Genomic DNA, 5,000 nt, shown 5'->3' with positions numbered 1-5,000 from the left:
GCTCCGTGCAGCAGCAGGAACGACACGCCACTAGCGGGGACATCTGCTGGCGGGTTCGCCTCTCTATAGAACAGAGTCATTCCCTGCGAACGAAGGAGAGAAGGAGAGAGAGATAAGACACTTGTTAGTAGCAGCAGATTCAGCGATGAAGCCGTCGTAACCATGGTTACGCACGCACGACTAACAATGGAACAACATATGGACAACATACAATAGCTAATGATATCTTGTATTATTAGCTATTGATGTCATAATTATCATAATTATCATAATTAATCATTATTATCGCGTGCTCATATTTCATCGAAGTGGGTTGCAGAAGGTGAATTCAGGTGGCAGCACTATACGCATGTATTTCAGTAAGTACGATACACACGGCAGCTGAAGAAAAGTCGGCAGATGATCTATCTTTTCTAAACGACCCAGTTACGTGTTGCTGAAGGTGATTCACACATTAACACAGTGTGTGTGTGTGTGTGTGTGTGTGTGTGTGTGTGTGTGTGTGTATGTGTATGTGTGTGTATCGTGTGCAGTCGCGTGCGTGCCGTGCTGTGCGTGCGTGCGTGTGTGCGTGTGACATACTGCAGTGTTAGAGTGAAGGAATATATGCTCTCTCACGCCCCCTCCCTCTCTACCCTCAGCGTCTCATGTCACTAGTGATGCTCTCTCACTCCCTCCTCCCTCTACCTCACGTCTCATGTCACTAGTGATGCTCCTCACGCCCCCTCCCTCTCTACCTCACGTCTCATGTCACTAGTGATGCTCTCTCACGCCCCCTCCCTCTCTCCCTCACGTCTCATGTCACTAGTGATGCTCTCTCACGCCCCCTCCTCTCTACCTCACGTCTCATGTCACTAGTGATGCTCTCCACGCCCTCCCTCTCTACCTCACGTCTCATGTCCACTAGTGATGCTCTCTCACGCCCCCTCCCTCTCTACCTCACGTCTCATGTCACTAGTGATGCTCTCCACGCCCCCTCCCTCTCTCCTCACGTCTCATGTCACTAGTGATGCTCTCTCACGCCCCCTCCCTCTCTACCTCACGTCTCATGTCACTAGTGATGCCTCTCTCACTCCCCTCCCTCTCTACCTCACGTCTCATCGTCACTAGTGATGCTCTCTCACTCCCCCTCCCCTCTCCCTCACGTCTCATGTCACTAGTGATGCTCTCTCACGCCCCCTCCCTCTCTACCTCACGTCTCATGTCACTAGTGATGCTCTCTCACTCCCCCTCCCTCTCTCCCTCACGTCTCATGTCACTAGTGATGCTCTCTCACTCACCCTCCCTCTCTCCCTCACGTCTCATGTCACTAGTGATGCTCTCTCACAGCCCCCTCCCTCTCTACCCCACGTCTCATGTCACAGTGATGCTCTCTCACGCCCCCTCCCTCTCCTACCTCACGTTCTCATGTCACTAGTGATGCTCTCTCACTCACCCTCCCTCTCTACCTCACGTCTCATGTCACTAGTGATGCTCTCTCACGCCCCCTCCCTCTCTACCTCACGTCTCATGTCACTAGTGATGCTCTCTCACTCCCCTCCCTCTCTACCTCACGTCTCATGTCACTAGATGCTCTCTCACGCCCCTCCCTCTCTACCTCACGTCTCATGTCACTAGTGATGCTCTCTCACTCCCCCTCCCTCTCTCCCTCACGTCTCATGTCACTAGTGATGCTCTCTCACTCCCCCTCCCTCTCTACCTCACGTCTCAATGTCACTAGTAAGCTCTCTCACGCCCCCTCCTCTCTCCCTCACGTCTCATGTCACTAGCTGATGCTCCTCTCACGCCCCTCCCTCTCTACCTCACGTCTCATATCACTAGTGATGCCTCTCTCACGCCCCCTCCCTCTCTACCTCACGTCTCATGTCACTAGTGATGCTCTCTCACTCCCCTCCCTCTTCTACTCACGTCTCATGTCACTAGTGATGCTCTCTCACGTCCCCTCACCTCTCTACCTTCACGGTCTCATTCCACTAGTGATGCATCTCTCAACGCCCCTCCTCTTACCTCACGTCTCATGTCACTAGTGCTGCTCTCTCACCGCCCCCTCCCTCTCTACCTCACGTCTCATGTCACTAGTGATGCTCTCTCACGCCCCCTCCCTCTCACCTCACGTCTCATGTCACTAGATGATTCTCTCACGTCCCCTCCCTCTCTACCTCACGTCTCATGTCACTAGTGATGCTCTTCCGACTCCCCTCCCTCTCTCCCTCACGTCTCATGTCACTAGTGATGCTCTCTCACGCCCCCTCCCTCTCTCCCTCACGTCTCATGTCACTAGTGATGCTCTCTCACGCCCCCTCCCTCTCTCCCTCACGTCTCATGTCACTAGTGATGCTCTCTCACGCCCCCTCCCTCTCTACCTCACGTCTCATGTTCACTAGTGGATGCTCTCTCACTCACCCCTCCCTCATCTACCTCACGTCTCATGTCACTAGTGATGCTCTCTCACTCCCCCTCCCTCTCTACCTCACGTCTCATGTCACTAGTGAGCTCTCTCTCACGCCCCTCCCTCTCTACCTCACGTCTCATGTCACTAGTGATGGCTCTCTCACTCCCCTCCCTCTCTCCTCACGTTCTCATGTCACTAGTGATGCTCTCTCACTCACCCCCCTCCCTCTCTCCCTCACGTCTCATGTCACTAGTGATGCCTCTCACGCCACCCTCCCTCTCTCTCTCACGTCTCATGTCACTAGTGATGCTCTCTCACGCCCCCTCCCTCTCTCCTCACGTCTCATGTCAGCTAGTGATGCTCTCTCACGCCCCTCCCTCTCTCCCTCACGTCTCTATGTCACTAGTGATGCTCTCTCCACGCCCCTCCCTCTCTCATCTCACGTCTCATGTCACTAGTGATGCTCTCTCACGCCCCTCCCTCTCTACACCTCACGTCTCATGTCACTAGTGATGCTCTCTCACGCCCCTCCCTCTCTCCCTCACGTCTCATGTCACTAGTGAGCTCTTCTCACCCCCCTCCCTCTCTCCTCACGTCTCATGCACTAGTGATGCTCTCTCAGCTCCTCCCTCTCTCCTCACGTCTCATGTCACTAGTGATGCTCTCTCACGCCCCCCTCCTCTCTCCTCACGTCTCATGTCACTAGTGATGCTCTCTCACCTACGCCCCCTCCTCTCTCTCTCCACGTCTCATTCACTAGTGATGCTCTCTCACGCCCCCTCCCTCTCTCCCTCAACGTCTCATGTCACTATCTTTGATGCTCTTCACGCCCCCTCCCTCTCTCCCTCACGTCTCATGTCACTAGTGATGCTCTCTCACGCCCCTCCCTCTCTCTCACGTCTCATGTCACTAGTGATGCTCTCTCACGCCCCTCCCTCTCTACCTCACGTGCTCATGTCACTAGTGATGCCTCTCTCACGCCCCCTCCCTCTCTCCCTCACGTCTCATGTCACTAAGTGATGCTCTCTCACGCCCCTCCCTCCTCTACTCACGTCTCATGTCACTAGTGATGCTCTCTCACTGCCCCCTCCCTCTCTTCTTCACGTCTCATGTCACTAGTGATGCTCTCTCACGCCCCTCCCTCTCTCTCTCACGTCTCATGTCACTAGTGATGCCTCTCTCACGCCCCCTCCCTCTCTCACCTCACGTCTCTCATGTCCTAGTGATGCTCTCTCACGCCCCCTCCCTCTCTCCTCACTCTCTCATGTCAACTAGTGATGCTCTCTCACTCCCTCCCTCTCTACCTCACGTCTCATGTCACTAGTGATCTCTCTCACCCCCTCCCTCTCTACCTCACGTCTCATGTCACTGATGTATGCTCTCTCACGCCCACCTCCCTCTCTACCTCACGTCTCATGTCACTAGTGCTGCTCTCTCACTCCCCCTCCCTCTCTCCCTCACGTCTCATGTCACTAGTGATGCTCTCTCACGCCCCCTCCCTCTCTCCTCACGTCTGCATGTCACTAGTGATGCTCTCTCACGCCCCCCTCCCTCTTCTACCTCACGTCTCATGTCCACTAGTGATGCTCTCTCAACGCCCGCCTTCCCTCTCTACCTCACTCTCATGTCCACTATGATGCTCTCTCACGCCCCCTCCTCTCTAACCTCACGTCTCATGTCACTAGTGATGCTCTCTCACGTTCCCCCAGTCCCTCTCTACCTCACGTCTCATGTCACTAGTGATGCTCTCTCACTCCCCCTCCCTCTCTACCTCACGTCTCATGTCACTAGTGATGCTCTCTCTCACGCCCTCCCTCTCTACCTCACGTCTCATGTCACTAGTGATGCTTCTCACCCCCCTCCTCTCTCTCCTACGTCTCATGTCACTAGTGATGCTCTCTCACTCCCCCTCCCTCTCTACCTCACGTCTCATGTCACTAGTGATGCTCTCTCACTCCCCCTCCCTCTCTCCCTCACGTCTCATGTCACTATGTGATGCTCTCTCACCTCCCCTCCTCTCTACCTCACGTCTCATGTCACTAGTGATGCTCTCTCACTCCCCCTCCCTCTCTACCTCACGTCTCATGTCACTAGTGATGCTCTCACGATCCTTCTCTGACAATAGCAGGAGGGGCCACGTGAAAGTTCCCGCAAGAGATTATGCGTGCGTGCGTGCGTGCGTGCGTGCGTGCGTGTGTGCGTACGTGTATGCGTACGTGCGTATGTACGTGTGTACGTGTGGTTATGCGCGTACACGGTTACTGCTACTGCTTCTATGCATGGCTAATACTGCCGGTGAGAAATGAGAGCAAGCCCTCATTTTCTCAGACACCCGCCCGCAGGCAGGCAGGCAGGACAGGAGATGCCGGAAGTCGACAACGTTTTCGGTTTCTTTAGCAAATGTAACTATGTATCAGTGATCACAGCAAACTATGTAATGTGACTGTGTACAATTGTGTTTCACACAAATGTAAGCTCGCACACACACGCACACACACACACACACGCACACACACACACACACACACGCACACACACACACACACACACACACACACACACACACACACACACACACACACACACACACACACACACACACACACAC

The 5,000-nt window shown here is 54.4% G+C and overlaps 1 long non-coding RNA gene across 2 annotated transcripts in view; it reads right to left on the bottom strand.

The window, feature by feature from the left end:
- LOC106816492 overlaps positions 1-5,000 on the bottom strand; it is a 13,881-nt gene that overhangs the window by 1,562 nt on the left and 7,319 nt on the right. For both annotated transcript variants that reach the window (XR_001394896.1, XR_001394895.1), the window contains one exon: positions 1-83. This exon is cut by the window's left edge and continues 89 nt beyond it. This is a non-coding gene — a long non-coding RNA (uncharacterized LOC106816492). The remainder of the gene's footprint in view (positions 84-5,000) is intronic.

Source organism: Priapulus caudatus, unplaced genomic scaffold (genome assembly GCF_000485595.1).
Source record: "Priapulus caudatus unplaced genomic scaffold, Priapulus_caudatus-5.0.1 Scaffold1395, whole genome shotgun sequence".
Classification (NCBI taxonomy): Eukaryota; Metazoa; Priapulida; class Priapulimorpha; order Priapulimorphida; family Priapulidae; genus Priapulus; species Priapulus caudatus.
Note: the sequence above shows the minus strand (reverse complement) of the source record. Positions and strands in the feature narration are given on the sequence as shown.